Source organism: Panthera onca, chromosome C1, assembly GCF_046562875.1.
Source record: "Panthera onca isolate mPanOnc1 chromosome C1, mPanOnc1 haplotype 2, whole genome shotgun sequence".
NCBI lineage: Eukaryota > Metazoa > Chordata > Mammalia > Carnivora > Felidae > Panthera > Panthera onca.
Window position 1 is genome coordinate 126,004,994 of NC_138346.1, and position 19,723 is coordinate 126,024,716.

General features: G+C 46.3%; 1 long non-coding RNA gene across 1 annotated transcript; it reads right to left on the minus strand.

Moving 5' to 3' along the window:
* Positions 1 to 2,716: 2,716 nt before the first annotated feature.
* Positions 2,717 to 19,125, minus strand: LOC132677149 (uncharacterized). Its single transcript, XR_013557429.2, has 3 exons — positions 12,837 to 19,125; positions 12,571 to 12,653; positions 2,717 to 5,961 (listed from the first exon to the last, which is right to left on the minus strand). It is a non-coding gene; the product is annotated as an uncharacterized LOC132677149 (long non-coding RNA).
* Positions 19,126 to 19,723: the final 598 nt, after the last annotated feature.

Consider the following 19,723-nt stretch of genomic DNA (forward strand, 5'->3'; position numbering starts at 1 on the left):
CTTTTTCTGTTTCTCATTTTTTTCATGTTTCTTGCCATTTTTTGGATTGATTAAAGTGCTATTTATTTTCCCTGCTACTCTATCCTTGTGGGTTTTGTTTTTTACATTGATTTTTTAGGTACATGTGCTATTTTTGTCTTTTATCATTTATTTATTTAGATTAAAACTTTACCTTTTTTAGAGAAGTTTAAAGTTCACAGCAAAACTGAGGGGAAGGTATAGGGATTTCCCACATACCCTCAGCCCCCATACGTGCATAGCCTCCCCCATCAACATCCCCCACTAGAGTGGTATATTTGTTATAACCAATTAACCTACATTGACACATAATCCCCCAAAGTCCATAGTTTATGCAAAAGTTCACTCTTGGTGTTGTACTTTAGAGGGGTTTGGACTAACAGATAATGGCACGTGTCCATCACTAGATTGAAGTACTTTTTACATTATTATTCTTTCATTTTTCCCCGTAACTTTGAAAATTACGTCTTATATGTGTGCTATTTATAGGGATACCCTAGACATTACTTAGATTTTGAGGCTATGCTTTCAAATGTAAACAAGTTTAGAATTCTTATATCTTCCCAGTGATTTGAAGCTACCATTGTGTAGTAATCCTCTTTATATCTAGTTAATGCTTTGCTCTGCAATTCACTTAACTTGACATTAATATAACTACCCAGCTTTCTTAAGGTTACTACTTACTGGGTACATCTTTTTTCATGTTTTCATGTTTTTACTCTCAATATTTGTGTCCTTATAAACACAATTTACTTGGATTTAAAAACTGTGGTCTGGCAATCTTTTAACTGGAGAGTTTATCAATTTATATTTATTGTGACTGCTGATATATTTAGATTTCTACCATTTTACTTTGTACTTTCTATTTGTCCCACTTTTTCTGTTTCTCATTTTTTTTTCTTTTCTTGCTGTCTTCTCTTTGCTCTTTTCTTGCTGAAAGTACTTTTTAAATATTATTATTCTTCCATTTTTTCCTTTAGTAGTTTGAAAAATATGTTTTATATATTTATTCCTTTAGTGGCTGCCCTAGATATTTTAACATTGCAGATTTAACAACGTTTGAAATCAATCCATATCTTTATCTTCCTCCCCCAACATGTAAGAGCCTTAGAATGCTTTACATTTCATCTCCCCTTTTCCATCTAATACACTATTTTTGTCTAGTATTTTGATTTATAGCTGTCTGTAACCTTACAACGTAGACATTGTTACCACTCTTGCTTTATTCAGTCCATGTTTATTTGGATTTATCCACATATTTCCAAAATAGTATTTCACGTTCTTTCTTTGCCTTAGACATTCCATCTGGAATCATTTTCCTCCTGTCTAATGTACATTCTTTAGAACTTCTGTTAGTGAGGGTCATTTATCCGAAAATGTGGCTATTTCACCCTCATTTTCAGAAGATGGTTTCACTGGGGATGGAATTCAAGTTATTCTCTTGGGACATTGACGATATTTTATTCAGCTATTTTCTGGCTGTTGCTGTTGCTGTTGAAAAGCCAGCTCCTAGTCTAAGTACCATTCCTTTAAATGTGAGTTTTAAAAATTAAAGGATAGCATATTTTTTACTTTAGAGTGCATGAATCATAAATGTACAGCCTGCTGAATTTTTACAAAGTGATACACTCATGTAATTATCACTCGGATGTTTAAAGTGAAAATGAAACCTTAGAAGCACTCTAGAAGGCTTCCTTGATCATTACCCACGTCTCCAAAGGTAAGTGCTGTTAGCCTATCTGTCTTCACGGATTGGTTTTCCTATTTCTGATTTGGTGCTCTCTCTCTCTGTCTCTCTGTCTCTCTGTCTCTCTCTCTCTCTCTCTTGGTCTGTCTGTCTTTGGTGCTTTGCAGATTCACACTACTTTGCGTAAGTGAGGATTTCATTTTATACATTCTGCTTGGCATTTGTTGCAACTCCTGGAACTGAGGTTTGGTGTCCTTTAACAATTCTAGAAAAACCCATAGCCATTAACTCTTTCACCCTTGCCTCGTCCCTGTTTTTTTATTCCAGTCAATTAGGTAAATTTACAATCTCTTACCCTGACTTTCATGTCTCCACCTTTATTTCTTACTGTTTGTCTCTTGGTTTCTCAAGACTACATTCTAAATCTATCTTTAACAACGTTTGAAATCAATCTGTATCTTTGGCCGTATCCATATCTTTCAGTTTGCCAATTCCTCCTGCATCTGTGTTGAATCTATTATTTAGCTGTCCATTGAGTTTTTAGCTTAAATTGTATTTTTTGTTGAAGTTCTATTTGTTTTCTTTTCAAACATGCTTGGTCATTTGTTATAGTCTTTTATTTTTTGCTCATTATTTTTGAGCTTTTTAGAATATATTAAACATATGTAACACATTAAACACACTTATTTTATATCCCATGTCCAGTAATGCTAATGTCTGAAGTATTTGGGGTTCTGATTCCACTATCTGTTACTTCTGCTGGATTTTGCTCATAGTGCTTTGTTTCCATATGTGTTTTATAATTTTTGATGATAACTTCATGTTCCCTATCTGGAGAAATTCTGAGGTTTCAGGTGAAATTGCATTCTTCCAGAGAAAATTTTTGTTGTTATCTACCAGGCACTGGGGAGCTATACCAACCCAATGACATTTGAAATTGAATTTTCTGCCTGGAAATTTGGACTACAGATACTTATTTATTTATTTATTTAAATATAATTTATTGTCAAATTGGCTAACATACAGTGTATACAGTGTGCTCTTGGTTTTGGGGGTAGATTCCTGTGATTCATCACATACATACAACATCCAGTGCTCATCCCAACAAGTGCCCTCCTCAATGCCCATCACCCATTTTCCCCTCTCTCCCACCCCCCTCATCAACCCTCAGTTTGTTCTCTGTACTTAAGAGTCTCTTATGGTTTGTCTCCTTCCCTCTGTGTTTGTAACTATTTTTTTTCCCTTCCTTTCCCTGATGGTCTTCTGTTAAGTTTCTCAAGTTCCACATATAAGTGAAAACATGTGATATCTGTCTTTCACTGACTGACTTACTTCACTTAGCATAATACCCTCCAGTTCCATCTACCTTACTGCAAATGGCAGGATTTCATTCTTTCTCATTGCCAAGTAGTATTCCATTGTATACATAAACCACATCTTCTTCATCCATTTGTCAGTTGATGGACATTTAGGCTCTTTCCATAACTGACTGTTGTTGAAAGTGCTGCTATAAATATTGGGGTACTTGTGCCCCTATGAATCAGCATTCCTGTATCCTTTGGATCAATTCCCAGTAGTGCTATTGCTGGTTCATAGGGTAGTTCTATTTTTAACTTTTTGAGGAACCTCCACTCTATTTTCTAGAGCATCTGCACCAGTTTGCATTCCCACCAGCAGTGCAAGAAGGGTTCCCGTTTCTCCACATCCTCACCAGCATCTGTTGTTTCCTGAGTTGTTAATTTTATCCACTCTGACTGGTGTGAAGTGGTGTCTCAATGTGGTTTTGATTTTTACTTCCCTGATGATGAGTGACGTTGAGCATCTTTTCCTGTGTCCGTTGGCCATCTGGATGTCTTCTTTGGAAAAGTGTCTATTCATGTCTTCTGTCCATTTATTCACTGGATTATTTATTTTTCAGGTGTTGAGGTTGTAAGTTGTTTATAGATTTTGGATACTAACCCTTTATTCAATATGTCATTTGCAAATATCTTTTTCCATCCCATCAGTTGCCTTTTAGTTTTGTTTTGTTGATTGTTTCTGTTGCAGTGCAGAACATCTTTATCTTTTTAAAAAATTTTTTAAAATGTTTATTTATTTCTGAGACAGAGAGAGACAGAGCATGAGTGGGGGAGGGACAGAGAGAGAGGGAGACACAGAATCTGAAGCAGGCTCCAGGCTCTGAGCTGTCAGCACAGAGCCTGACATAGGGCTCGAACTCACGGACCATGAGAACATGACCTGAGCCAAAGTCGGATGCTCAACCAACTGAGCCACCCAGGCGCCCCCAGAAGATTTTTATCTTGATGAGGTCCCAATAGTTCATTTTTGCTTTTAATCCCCTTGCCTTTGGAGATGTGTCAAGCAAGAAATTGCTGCGGCTGAAGTCAAAGAGGTTGTTGCCTGTTTTCTCCTGTAGGGTTTTGATGGTTTCCCGTCTCACATTTAGGTCTTTCATCCATTTTGAGTTTATTTTTGTGTACTAGTTTCATCCTTTCATGTTGCTGTCCAGTTCTCCCAGCACCATTCGCTAAAGAAACTTTTTTCCATTGGATACTCTTTCCTGCTTTGTCAAAGATTAGCTGGCCATACATTTGGGGGTCCAATTCTGGGTTCTCTATTCTATTCCATTGGTCTATATGTCTGTTTTTGTGCCAATACCATACTGTCTTGATAATTACAGCTTTGTAGAAATAGATTCCACTTACAATTGCACCAAGAACCATAAAATACCTAGGAATAATCCTAACCAAAGATGTAAAAAATCTGTATGTTGAAAACTATAGAAGACTTATGAAGGAAATTGAAGAAGACACAAAGAAATGGAAAAACATTCCATTCTCATGGATTGGAAGAATAAATATTGTTAAAATGTCAATACTACCCAAAGCCATCTATACATTCAATGCAATCTCAATCAAAATTGCACCAGCATTCTTCTCAAAGCTAGAACAAACAATCCTAAAATTCGTATGGAGCCACAAAAGACCCTGAATAGCCAAAGTAATGTTGAAAAAGAAAACCAAAGCCAGAGGTATCTCAATCCCAGACTCTAGCCTCTACTACAAAGCTGTAATCAACAAGACAGTATGGTATTAGACTACAAATTTAAATAAATGGCTATGAATCTCAGGAGACAGTCTTTCTCTCTCTCCTCCCAAAATCAAGTGAAGAGTTACAAGTTTCCTTGCTTTTCCCTTATGTATATTGGGTTTATTTTATTTAAAATTTTTTTTTAAATTTTAGAGTAGTTTTATATTTACAGAAAAGTTTCAAAAATAATACAGAGAGTTTTCATGTACCCTGTACCGAGTTGCCCCCATTAACATCTTATATTTGTATGGTGGGTACATTTGTCAAAATTGATGAGTCAATATTGATAGATTATTATTAACTAAAGTCCATTCTTTATTCATTTGTCTTCAGTTTTTACCTAATTTCCCCTTTCTGTCCCGGGTTCCCATCCAGAATATTGTATTATGTTTAGTCATCCTGTGTCCTTAGGCTCCTCTTGGCTGTGACAGTTTCTTAGACTTTCCTTTTTGATGACCTTAACTATTTTGAAGAGTACTGATCAGGTATTTTGTAGGATGTTCCTCAACTGGGATTTGTTTGATGTTTTTCTCATAGTTAGACTGGAGTTATGGGTTTGGAGGAGGAAGACCGCAAAATGGTCTTTTGCTCATTCTCTCGCTGAGGATCCAGCCCTCTGTGGTCTGACTTTCATGCCGTCTTCCTTTAGATTGCCCATCATGGGTGAGCCCTGGGCTGTATCTCTTGATTCTTGAATGCTTCAGCAGCCCCCAAGACAGAAGCTGCAAGTCTCCAGGGTGTGGCAGATATTCTGGCTTAGGCTCTTGCTTACCTCCTAGGATGTTGACTTTCCCACTGCTTTTGGCCTGTGAAGAATTCTTACTTTCCTACTAGTTCAGCCATTCACATAGACAGGTGTTATATAACACATCCGGCTTTTTATATTGTTTGCACTGCTGGAGGTGAAAGTTGAGAGGGGAGTGTCTGACCCTCACTGGAAGTGCCTACTTCATCCCTTACCACATCTCACTTTCCATTTATTCAGTGAGTATGTACTGAGCACCTATTAAGGGTGCAGCATTTTTTAGGCACCCAACAACAATTGCTATTCAGTCTCCGTTTGCACGCAACTTACAGTCTCGTGTGGAAACAGCAGGTGCTGGAGTGGCGCGTGGAGAAGCCAAGAAGACGATGTGAGGGGAGCACAGGGAGGGAGGCAGAGGGTCCTGAGAGAGGATACAAGAGCAGTAAGAAGGGAGCAGACTCGGGAAGCCATGCTGGCCAGGCTGAAAATGTTAATTTCATGCTAAGAGCACTGGGAAACCACTAAAGGTATTTAGGTCCTAAAGTGTGAATGTTCCAAGGGGCTTGTTAGGACTCTCCTTCTTCCAACCGGCAAGCATCAGCTTAGCTTGGAGGTAACACACCGTGAAAGCGGGGGTCTCCCACATCCCACCTGCCAGCTTCACGACATAGGAGACGAGGCTCCCAAGCAGCAGCCTCCCACCGCCAAACACGACTCACCCACCTCCTGCCTTCATGTGAGCTCTCCAGCTCCGCCCACCAGCCACCCCACCCGTCCATCAGAGCAGGCCTGGGTTCCTCAACCTCTAGAGCCCTGCCTGTCTAATGTGGTATTTGCACTGAACTGCATTTGCACCCTGGTTCTGCCACGTTTGGGCTTGAGCAAACCTCTTTGAGCTTCGGTTGCCTATTAGAAACCAGATATTAATAGCACCATACAGGCTAGCCCTGAATGTCACATGAATAAACACATATGGAGAACGTGGTGCAGAATAGATGCTCAATCTATGCCGCCTTGCTTTCCTTCCTCGGGGCTCGGAGCCTCCTGGGCTTCATCGATGCATCTGCTGTCTGAGTCTCCCTTTTCTTGCAGACCTGACCGGCAGTGGGGGCCGAGGGACTGCGGGCTCTCAGAAAAGGAAGGAAACAGCCAGCCGCTCTGTTATCTCTCCTTCTTCCTCCAGGAGGTCTGCCAGGGTGGGGGCACGTGAAGTGGAACACTGTGCCCCCACCTCTCCCTTCTGGTTCCCGTGCCCAGATTTCTATGTTCTTTTCTTTCATGGGATCAGAAAGTAATCTAGATGATTATTTAATCTTGAGGACTAACTGGAAAGGTTTAATCTGCTACCCCTCCCAAGGGCACTTTCATTGAATGGAGCAAACCATCCTAAGGTTAAGTAAACACTAGTGTGGGCTCTGAAAGCTGTATGCTGGAAGGGCATTTGGGAGCAAGAGGGGACAGAGGGCCGACTTCCTACCCCTTGAAAGGGGGTTACTGGGGGTTCTGTCTCCTCTCCTTCAGGCATATTTCCAGCCTCACGGAAGCCCTGAGAACATGCCTCCCAGGCTCCTGCCCCAGGGAGCATGGCTGACGGGGTCCCAGCCACTGCCCTCTGAAATCTACAACCATCTTTGCATCCAGGCATGTCCCCCCCCCCCCCCCTGGGTTGTCCCCATCCAGTGGCTGAGCCCAGCAGAGACAGTGAGGCAGACCTGTTCCTGGGGGACAGGTGACTCCTCTTTCGGCCAGCTTTGGCTCAAGGACTCCCCTGTGGCTTTGCCAAACCATCCAGACCATTTGGCAGTCCACTCCCCCGTCCCCAGCCTCCTTCTCCCTCACTGGAGTCATATTTGCATCACCATCTGACAGCAATCCCTGCCTCCCCAACTCACCCCCATCACCACTTTCTTTCACGTGGACATTTTCCCTAACAAAATCCTTGCCTTTAATCTTGGGGGATGCAGACTAACACCCCCTCCCCTATGTCCCTTTGCCAGCAACACCCTGTTAATGCTATGTCTAAACACACCCATCTTTAAATGTACTTTGGCCTCACTCTCCAGTACTGGGCTGGTGAAGGCTGACCAGGTAAGCTAGGAGGTGACATCTTCTACAGTCTTTGCGGTGGGCGGGGGGGGGGGGGGGGGGGTCCTCAGCAAAAAAACCAGACAAAGTAGAAGGATGTTTCTCCAGCATGTCCCGACCTCACCTGCCTTTGATAAATGACATTACACCAGTTTAGAAATCCCTACGGCACACAACTCTCTAAAAGCCCAGAGAAAAACACAACCAAACATATTTTGGCCTACATTACCTTAAGATGTGATATGAAGTATGATAGGAAGTAAAATAGTTCAATGAGTGTGTGTGTGTGCAACCTATCATAAATGTAAGTTGATCACGCATTGTCTGAGAATAATTCCATGCTCCCGGTTGTGAGTCCCTCAGGGGCCTCCTGCTGTGGTCCTTTCAGAGAGAACCAAAAGGCTGAGTCTTTTGGTGTGGGGCAAGCTCTTCCAGGAAGGAAGGCAGAGATGATCTTGGGGGTTTGACTCTGGACACAGAGCTGGCAGCCCCAGCCACCGTCCCTCTGGCTCCTGTGTGGTGTGGAGCAGCCTGCAGAAGTATGAGACCTGGCTCAAAGCCATCTCCTCCTGAGTCCCCTAATCCTCCGGCTCGAAGTGCCCCAGGCTGCCCCTGCTCACCACCTGGGTCTAGTATGCAAGGGCCAGCCTCTTCTTGGTGCCGTGGTGCTTGATGTCTGTTTTTCTCCAACATGCAGCTCTCAGATCCTTGGGAGCCAAAGTCACCACTCAAGGCTCAGCACCATGAATCTTTTGGAGCAGCTCACAGCAGAGAAGCAGTCAGGTGGGCAAACCAAAACCCAGCACATCGCAAAATCTCCTCCAATACATCTCCGGATTGGCACCTACTACCATTGACCCCCCTTCTGCATTTCAGAAACCTAGAGGAAAGTTGACTATCACGAATGAGACTGTTACTTGGTCTTGTGAACTGGATTTTTTTTTTCCTTCTAGCTTTGTGCTCTAATTAATTGTCTGACGAATCCTTAGATGGGGATGACATTCAGACCCGTTTAGACTAATGAATTGCTTGCAAATGATAGAGTTGCGTCTGGTTTAATGAGTGGATCCTAGCCTAAGAGACTCTTAGGATGGACGTTTGATTCTCCAGCAGGGAGAGAGGTGCTGACAGCCTTCTCTTTCTGTTTTCGCTTTTGCTCCTAGAGGCTTCTTGGCCCCGTGCCGCAGCTCAGGGATAAAGCCAGGCATCGGGTCATTGCTGTAAAAGTCTGCCCTCCAGTTAGCACCCCTGCACTTAGGACTAGAGGGATCATGCACTCCCTCTGTCTACTGCAGAACCTGTACATACAGATGGGCGACATACTGTCTATGCTTCTAAATGTTGAGATTCCATCAAGAACTTAAGTGCAAAAGCCTATCCCTCCTTTATGAAATAGGGCTGCTCTATAAAGTTACATATAAATCTGATTGTGTTGAGGGGGAGAGACAGGCAAATTCAGTCAAATTGTATTTTAAGTGTATTAGAGGCTCTGAGCATTTGGGAGGACCCAAGAGGGATCCTGAAAATTCTGCTTGATTCATTTGTTCATCCTTTCAGCCACAAAATAAAGCTTTGGTAGTCACCAACTAAGCGCTCGACATTATGCCAGTGACTAGTGACACAAAGACAAAAATAAGCCACCCGCTGGATTTTCTCGAGGCAGGGAATGTGCTCAGGATACAGTGAAGCCTGAGTCCCAGAACACCTGCATTTATACCAGGCACAGGCATCCATCAGGATAGACCAAGGCGCTACCCTCGAGCTGGATGAGCCGGTTCCCGACCCAGGATGCACACACCACCGAGTCCTGGAACTATGCCTGCTCCCGAGGTCCGACGGAGCCATGTCCCTCTCCTTCTGCCGGCATCACCTTGCCATTAGGACAACAATGACATAAAAAACACACAGAGGAGGAGTATTAGGGTGGCTTTGATGGAAGAGAGGAGACCACTGTGCAGTATTGAGTGGAAAGTTATTCCAAGCACAGGGGGTGGGAAGAGCTTGCCTTCCTTTTCAAAGGCACAGTCTTTTCTTTCATCCCCAGAAGAGGCTTGTCTCTGTCTTCCTCACCTGCTCCCTCTCTCTCCACTTCTTCCTGCCTCTTCCAACCTGTGGCTCCAGGAAAATCAAGTGTCCCTGAGGTCAATTGTCCGTGGCCGTGGAGAAAGCACATGAAAGTGACGCTCTCTCTGAATTACAGCTGGCGTAGGGGCAGGAGGCGGCTTTCCGTGTGTCGGCCTCACAGCGCACAAGAGATGGCTTGTGTTAAGCTGTAACAACAGTGCTCCACGCCACCAGGCAGCAAATGGATTTCGGTTCCGCTTTAATTTCTAACGACCAGCCATGCCTATGCCACATCCATCAGCAGGAGACGATTTGGCTGCCTTAACAGCCGGGCTTAATGGGTGCCTCCCTGCTTACCACACCTCGGCCTGATTAAATTGTTATATAAAGAGAGATGTTTTTGCAATAAATATCTGTCAGGGATTTCAATCAGGTTCCAGGGCCCCCATTGCTGAGTCATGGTTCTTTTCTTTTCAGTTGATGAAGCTTTCGGGGGCCCTGGCAGGGGTGGGCTTTGGGGAGAACAACAGATCCGTTTCAGGAGCACCCAGGGGAGGGAAGAATAGAAATATAAACACCAGCCATTGGGTGGGGACTTTCCAGCCTTAGCTGGGAGTCTGGGAACAAATCAGAGGTCCTAGATCTCTCCAGGCCTTATTCCAGGTCTGTGAGTGAGGTTCCCTCTCGGTGCTGGGAAGGGATACAAAAGGTACAAACCGTGGTGGGAACCCTGTTTGGCCTGTTGTGTGTCCTCTCCAGCCTTGTCCCTCACTGGCCAAGCCAGATGTGGGGTATCCAGAAAGGAAGCAAGAGGCCCAGCATAAGGGAGCATGGTGCTATGTGTTTACAGGATCTCAAGAGCCCCGTAGGCATGTGTTCAGTGTTTACCACGCACCAGTCCCTCTACCAGGTACTTAATCCTCATAAGGACCCAACGAGGTTGGCATTATGATCTCCATTTTACAGATGTGCAAAGGGAGGCAATGAGGGGGTGAAATGAGCTGCCTGGTCCGCATTTGCCCCCAGCAGCCTGCTCTGGAACCATGGCCTGGCACCCCACCTGACACCGCCCAGCTTCCTAGAATCATCTGCCACTCCAGCGAGTGCTGAGAATATTATGGGGTCTTGGAAACTGCAGATAATTAGGTGTGGTTTCTGCCTCAGAGGCATTGGCAATACAGTTGGGGGCCAGAAAAACACACCTGTCAAATGGCTCAAAAGCAATCGAAAAGAATAACCTTAATAGTCAAGCAAACAAACCAAGAAGAAACGAGACATATATAAGCACCTCTGATCTTAGAAAGCAAAAGGCATGTTCCTCTCTAGCCCTGGACTTTAGTCATCAGGTGTCAGAAGCCTATCGTTAGCACGGTGACAGAAGAAGGGGGTTTGCACCGACTCTGTAATCATAATGATTGTGCAGGTAATCCAGGGTGGCTTCCTGGGTGTGGTGTCTTGTCAAACCCTAAGACACTGTTGGATATGGATGGAATATGGATAGGAAAGGCGAGGACAAGCTCACTGTTAACTCTGTCCAGCTTCTCCCAGGAGCCAAGGGAAAGCCATGGAGCAGACCCACCGAGGGGGGCTCGTCCACACCCGGCCCGTTGGGGGCCCTACTGACAGTGTTGGCAACAAGGCTCTGGAAGGAGGGGAAGGCATCCCACCTCACTGCTCACTGGCTGTGACAGGATGTCTGGTTGATGCATGTTATGTTCTGGACACATAAAATAGAAGCTGAGCATTTTGACTCTGTGAAATGTTCTATGCCTTCAGAGGGGGAGAGGAAGAAATGAATAAACTTTCCAAGAAACCAATTAACCCACAGACAGTTCATACTGTCGTCCTAATCCAGAAGGAAAGCAACATTGGACACACAGTGCAGAGATAGCCCATCAGGACACAAAGTAGACCGGCTTAATCATCTTTCTCCGGCAGATAATGAAGCTGTGTCATTTTATTTTGTTTTATATCATGTTTGGTTTCCCAGGCCCAGTGAGTAAAAGGCTGGCATGTTGCCAGAGAGAGAATGAGCTGGGAGAGAACTTTCTCCGGAAGCACAGAGGTGTCTTTTCACCACACCTGGCCTTCATCATCATGGTATAAAAAGTCTGTGGCAAGAAATTTGTTGCGGGAAAGGAGGATAGGAGTGGGCTTACACAGTCTTCAAGGGGAACCTCAGGCTGAAGAGCAGCCCATGGCCTTGCTACCAGTCGGCAAGGAAGGAAGTGACTTGCTTTCTTGCTGAATCACAACCTCACTGGACACGGGGGCCCCTCGGATGCCCTGACTCAACAGTGGAAGCCATTGTGCACTCTGGGAGTTGGCCTCCTCCTGCTAGGGGAAGGCAACTGGCCCCGTCTGTCCTCCGGTAGGGGCCCCTGAGGCCCGAAGCTTGCGGACAAGCCCCACTATATTCTCATTTTCTGGGCCCTTGAGCTGCACAGCCTCAGGCAGCCACCGTCCACCTGGTCTGCTTCAAACCTTGCTGTGGAGTCCTGCTAGGTATCCCTGCCCTCCAGGCCTGTTGTCATATCATAGCACCTCTGCAACCCCATAGTTCTGAGCCTCGGTTTTGTTACTGGAAAAGGGGGGCATATAAATCTCTCAGGTTGCTGGGAGGATTCCGTGAGATAAGGAGATCTCCGTGCTATGCCGCCAGTGCTCCAGAGTGGCGGGGTGTTTAGGTAATGACTGTGATCATGACCAGCGGCACCTGCCTCCCAACTAGATCCCCCACCTGAGGACTCCCTGATGCCAATGCCAGGCCGACTGCCAACCCCCCACTTTGTCCTTGTGCTTAAGGGGCCACGGCCCCTACTGAATGCCTGTGAGGTCAAGTCCAAGCTGCCAGCCTGGCTCCTTCCACAGCCCCACCTACCTCGCCTCCTCTCTGACAGCCACACGGCCGAGGCTGTTGCACGTACAGCCGGCTTGTTTACTGTTCTCTCACACCAACCTCTTCTGCGAGTTAAAAAAGGAAAGCAATTAATGCAGTGGGCACTCAATTTGTATTGAATACATGGATAACGATAATGGAAAACATAGGTAACATTTGTACTGGACTTTACATTTAATAGAATCTCTGCATACATATGTATGTATGTAGATATGTATATACGCAGATATGTACACAAGATATCTCACCCAGTTGAAAGGACGGGTTCAAGTTAATGTTTACGGAGCATCTGTCGGGTGCCGGTTACTGTACCAGAGCAGGATAGGAATCTAAAATGGGAGGACATCAGGCTTCATGGCAGGCCCAGATGTTTTGGGGTCAGCACTTCTTCCCGGCACCTCCCATCATTTCCCATGCGTGAAACCATCCAGCGGTCCCGTGGGTTTGGCTAGCCCTGTTTGCTCACACAAAACACGGATGTCAAGACACACATGGTTGCACATGGAGGCCCAAGTGCACAGAGTTAATGTGGCATAAATTACTCCACAGAGGTGTGTGGGTTCTGTGTGGCCTGTTCTATCGGACTGGATTACAGCCCCTTGGAACTTCCCATCTATTACCCTTCACAGGCCGGCAGGCCGTTTGCAGTGAAACACACAGTTGCTTTCTGTTTGCCCTGATTCCTTGGCCCTTGTCCCCATTGCGGCCATCGGGCCGTGCTCTTCTCAATTCAGACCCCCTCCCTTTGTCTTCCTTTCTAATCTCTCCCCATGTCCCTGGCCCTTTCATCCTGGCATCTCCAGGGGTCAGGGTCAGGATGAGCTAGGCTGGGCATTCACAGCCTCTGTTTCCCCCTGGCAATGCTGGTCAAGGATGGAGGCTGTCAGGTACCCGGGGAAGAATTTGCCCAGCAGTTCATGGGGCATCCATCCTTGGGCAATTTGGGAAGAGGGGGCAAGAACGAAGTAGGGTGGACTGACCCTTAATTCAACACTCCTCTACTCCTAGTGACTCACCAGTGCAAGGCCTGGGGGAGGAGAGGCTATAACTCTAGCGATTGTGCCGGGGGTGTGGGCAGAGGGGTTCCACAGCTGTGCCATGGTGATAGACCTCCACCACATGCAGCCAAGGGTCGAGACTGCTGCATCAGAGCAAGCTGGAGAGCAGAGAGGCCTGGCAGGGAGCCAGGTGGACTCGAGGGTGAATGTGGGCCCGTCACTTAACCTCTCTGAGCTTCTGTAAAGTTAAAGTCATTACTTCCCAAGGCTGCCGTGAGCAAATGCATGTGAAAGACGGGAGCTCAGCACCTGGCACCCCCCAGCTGCTCAAAAATGTTTGTTGACACTTTCTATAATCTTTTCCCTGACCACAACATGAAGTTGTTAGGAGGATCAAAAGAAGTGTTTTGTCAAAAATAAGGTAAAAACAGAGAGGGAGACAAACCATAAGAGACTCTTAAATACAGAGAACAAACTGAGGGTTGCTGGCAGGGTGTTGGGTGGGGGATGGGCTAAGCGGGCAAGGGGCATTAAGGAGGATGCTTGTTGGGATGAGCATTGGGTGTTGTATGTAAGTGATGAATCACTAAATTCGATTCCTGAAATCATTATTACCCTATATGTCAACTAACTTGGATGTAAATTTAAAAAATAAGTAATACAATTACATTATAAAAAAAAAAAGAAGTGCTTTGTAAACTGCAAAGTGTATATAATGACAGGAACTTCTATGTCAGGACAGGGGTCTGCAAACTTTTTCTGTGAAGAAACAGGTGGTAAATTATGTTAGGCTTTGTGAGCCATACAGTCTCTGCCAAAACTACTCAGTTCTGCCAGTGTAGGGGGAAAGCAGCTACAGACAATAGGTGAGTGAATGGCAATGACTATCCACCAATAAAACTTTATTGACAAAGCAGGCAGCAAGCCTGCCTTAGCTCGTGGACCAATTCACCAACGCTGTGTTAGGAAATGGGGTGGGGATAGGGCTCCCTCGGGCTGAGTGACCGAGGCCTGCTCTGCAGCTCTCTCTAGAGCTCCATGGGGAGTGTTTGATGTGGATCCACTGGGAACCCCAATCTACAGGAGCCCCACCTCCCAGCAGGAAGCTTAAAAGGAACACGAGAATTACCTTCCACTCACCCTGCTGGCCTCTTGTGAATCTGCAGGGCTGGGCCTGGGAGGGACTCTACAGGAGTCAAGGGTCACTCCCATGCTCAGCAGGAGCCATCTGGAGCAAGAAGTGCACAGCCAAATGCCCAGAAACAAAGTAGACGATAAAAATGAGAAGACGGATGTGGGTACAACCCAGTCTACCTGCGATTTTCGCACTTTTGGTTCAGGATTGGAACACATGTGTTTCTCTGCTATGAGAAAACAGCAGAACAAGCATGGTAATAAGTGGCAACTGATACTCAAGGTCAAACAGCAACAGGGAATGGCGGAGACTGGTGACCAGGTAGGTAATGACCCACGTACAAGGCTATGGGGAGCTGCTACCTCCCACTGGATGTTGCCACCTGGGAACTGGAGACCAGTGTGAAAAGATCTCCCATCTTCCAGCACAAGCTGTGAATACAGATTTCCTGGCAAAATCTTCTGAGTTTGAGTATTGGATCCATTAAAATAAACAAAGAAAACAGACCTAGAACAACTAAGAAGATAATTTTGCACTTGTAAGTTTCTAGATATCTAGAAACAAAACCTTCGAGTCCAGCTCTAGAGAATGCAGGGCTGTGCAAGGAAAGGTTTCTGGGGGAGAAGCCCAGGAACGTTCTATATTCGGGTTTCTCAGCCTCAGCATAATTGACATTTTGAGCCAGAGAATTCTCTGTTGTGGGGACTTTTCCTGTGCATTGTGGGATGTTTAGCTGTATCCCAGGCCTCTACCCACTAAGGCCAGTAGCATTTCCCCTCCCCAAGTAGTAACAACCCAAAGTGTGTCCAGTCATTGTCTAACATCCCCTGGAGGCAAAATCACCTGGATTGAGAAGCACTGAGTTAACCCCTCCAGAGACAGAGAGATCAGACCAGGAAAGGGACAGCGGTGAGTTACAAGCCTGCCAAGTCGTAGAGCTTCAGCAGCGATTAGTGGGCAAATGTTTCTAAATTAGCAAATTTTAATTTAGACCTAAATCTCCATTATTGCCTGAGGCTCAGGGAAAATTGGTGACCGTTTAAAATTATTAATTGGAACCTGCTGCAAATCAGTGGAGGGTGAAAAGCAGAAAAGGTCCAGATAATGAACTGGGCTGGAGCAATGGGGGGCAGAGGGGCAGGGAAGGTGGGGCAGTGGCTGGCGACTGAGTGACGAAGGAGCCACGGCTGGCTGGGAACAGGGAGTCCTGCCAGGGGAATCCAGAGACCGTCCTGTGGGAGCCGCAGAAGTAGGGATCCTGAAGACAGTCAAGTGTTCAGGCTTAGAAGGCCTGGAGCCAGAGCCCAACAAGTCCCGTGAGGAGCGTGACCCGGCAGGGACAGACACAGGTAGAAGAAATTCCTGAAAATAAGGAGGAAGGATTCCTAAGGCAACGGGCATTTTCCTGAAGTATTCAGACACCTTGGTGCTGCGCTTTACAAAAACCCCTCCCGTTGGTGAATCGATTCCTTCTCATTAAGACTCAGAAAACCACAATAGATGCAGATGGTCTTCAGACCCAATAGTGTAAAGGTTTAAGGTCCGACCTTAAAGGTTTAAGGTCCGACCACAGGTGCTGGAGGCCTGGAAATGCGGAGGAAGGGGTACAGGGATTTGAGGGACAGATGCGCTGATGTTTGGAGGGGCAGGCCTGGGGGTGGTGGCACAGGACAGTGAGAAAGAGGAAGGGGCTGAGGAGGTTTCCTCCGGAACAGAAGGCGAGCTCTGAGGAAAGTCGGTGGTCAGAGGGCCGAGGGCGCTGAGAGGCTCCAGAGGGAGGAGGGGGACGGGCTGGAGGAGGACAGCTCCGTCTGACGCCTCCTCTGAGTTTGGATCTAAGTGAAGCCCTAGTAAAGCGGGGTTTCTCTTTTTGAGTTTCTTGCATGGACGCTTGAGGTCAAAAGAATACAGCTTGGTTTGCCACGCTAGAAAAGTCCCTGAGGCCCTGGCTGCTGGCCTCCAAGGGCCTCCCAGGGAGGGGAGCTGAGGAATGTTCTGAGCCCTGGCCATGTTTCTGGGACCTCAGCAGCCAGAGCTGGCCATAGTAGGGAAATGAAAACCCACATTCCAGCCCTCTAAGCAGGCAGGGCAGTGATCAGCAGTGTCATTTTATGGACAAAAATACTGAGACACAGAGAAGTAGTGACTCACCCAAGGCCATCCAACCAGGAAGCCGCAGGCCTGGATAGTTGCCCAAGAATCCCGACTCCTCTTCCAGGATCCTGTGCAAATTCCATGTAGCTTGTTTTAAGGGACTAGAGCCTGTGGATGCAGAGTTAACGTGACGAGCGGAGCCTGAACCCAAGGTAGTCTGTGGGGAGCAGTTGGACTGTGTTGGGGGCCCCGTGGTCTGCCTGGGACCCTTCAGCAAGAGGACATGAACGGTGCTGTGAACCTCAGACAAGCCCGAATCGACTGTCCGCCCGGCCCAGCCTCCCCACGTGCATGCTGACCTTATTTCCCTTTGACAAGGCACGCGTGGTCTTCAATAATGCAGGCCCCCACCTAACACAGAAGAGGCCTGTCACCCAAAAATAACTTGAAAAGCACACAGAGGGAAGCAGATAAGCATTCACAATCATTTATTTATAGCGCGGAGCACAAAGCTGTCAAAGAGACTATAGGCAAGCGACAGCCACAGCAACCCTTGGGGGGCAGCTGGGCACCTCTCCCACCCCACCGAGCTGCCTCAGAAATGTGCCTTCTGGATCTGGCCCTGCCGGGTGGGTGTGCAGAGAATTAGAAGACAGGGTGAGGTACAGGGTAAGGAGGGGAGAGAAGGAGCAAATGCCATGACCTCTGTTGAGTATTAGATCGGAGAGCTTCAACAGGAGCATTTTGAGGTCCCTGTCACTGGAAGGGTTTATGCAGAGGCTGGGGCCTCCTCACAACTGTTTGGTAGAACTCCTGCTTGGGCTGGGAGATTGGGTGGATCAGTGCTTTCTGACTCTGGCTGTAGCCGAGCAAGGGAAATGTTTGCTGTCATTTCTGCTGAGGGGAGAGACACCTGTGGCTTGGGTCCTCTCTCTGCCCACTCTTTCCTCCTTAGCTGCAGCCCTTGGGTCCATGGCATAGAAGTCATTCTCCAGTCTGGATTGGACACTGTGCACTGGACAACCTCTAAATCCCCTTCCAACTCTCAGTCTGGGTTCCAGAATATTCCAGAGAGCCTAGCGCTATACTCTTTAGAAAAGAGACATCAAACACTCATGCTGCATAAACAATTCTTTCAAAGGAACAAAAGGGCTGAGAAGTCAGAGAATTTCAGACTCGTATAACAAAATTATTATTCAGAAATTTCAATAATGAAGGTGCTGTTGGAACTCTAAGTGTGTGTTCTGTTAACTGAAAACCCAAAAGAATACACTGGTTGATCAAAACCGACAACACCAAAGTTAAACGTCACCGAATCCGGAAGAGCACGCGGAATCAGACCCAAATCAGCAAAATTCTATCTAGACCATCAAAGTGAATGGCAGCCTCGTTCCCGACCACAGACGGTCAGCAAATGCTTGCAAGGCCGGGAGACCAGCCTATGAGTGAGGCAGAACATCTATGGGATTCTCCAGTACTCACCACCGATTCCTTCCCTCACTCAAGATGATTGCTCCGGATGGCACTCAAGGTAGACCCAACAGTGGTGTGTGAAGGCAAGTGTAATCGCTAACTGGTCAGTCATGTTACATGTGAGGAGCAGCACTGTGCGTTTATGCCGTGGCCTGCCTGCCAGCAAATCAAAGACTCCCTGTGTGGCTTGCAACATGTCAAGGGAGACCACAGGAGTACATGACAGAGCCCTTGTCTCAGGGAGCTGAAATGGCCTTGGGGAAAAATGACGATTAGGTTTACTCTTTTTTTTCCTGCATTAAGAAAAACTAATTTGTTTTGAGATCATTTCAATCTTACTGCCAAGTTTTAAGCACACCGCAAAGAATTCTTGTTTCATGTCCCTTCACCCAGATTCCCTCCTTGCTAATATTTCAGTGCATTTTCCCCTTTTATGTGTGTGTATGATGATTTATTTATCTGTGTTTATGTATACCCATTCTTACTAAGTCTTTTTCAGAACCGTTTGAAACTGAACTGCAGACATGACGTTGTATTGCTCGCAAATACCCCAGTGTGTATTTCCCCCAATCGAGGACATTCTCCGCATAACCACCATACAACCCTGCAAATCAGAAAGTCTGGATGGATACAATATCATCACCCAATCCACAAACTCCATTCAGATGCCACCAGGTGTCCAGACAACACCTCTTTCCTCTCTGGTCCAGGTTGCCAACAAGAACCGGGCACTGTATTTGCTTGTCGGGTCTCTTGAGTATTCTGTATCTGCCACAGTTCCTCCGTCTTCCCGACCATCTGAAAGAATACAGGCTTTATATTCTCTCGGATGTCGCTCAACCTAAGCGGTCTCATGTTTCTTCTCGGCAGAGCCGGATCGGGCTCTCCTGGCAGGAATACTGCGGAAGTGATTCCCCACTCCCATCAACGCATTGCACCACTTGGCGTCCATCTGTCTCGACACTGGTTGACTCTCTGATCACGTCGCCAACTTCTCCATCTTAAAGTCACCATTTTCCCCTTTGAAATCTAGCAGTAATATGTATGACGCCCATATCCTGATCCTCATCTAACCTCCTCCCACCAGCCTGAGCCTCCACTGCTGACACCAGTGTGAATCAAACACCGCTGTGATGGTTGCCCAATGGCAATTTTCTATTTCCACAATCCCACCCTCACTTATTCTGCATCACGCTTTAGGGAGGAGCTTTTCCTGGACAGTCACTCTGGAAAACAGTATGGAGTTTCCTCGAAAAGTTAAAAATAGCACTACCCTATGACCCAGTAATTCCACTGTTAGGTATTTACCCAAAGGATACAAAAATACAGATTCAAAGGGGTACATGCACCTCGGGGTTTATAGCAGCATTATCAACAATAGCCAAACTATGGAAAGAGCCCAAATGTCTGTTGACTGATGAATGGATAAAGAAGA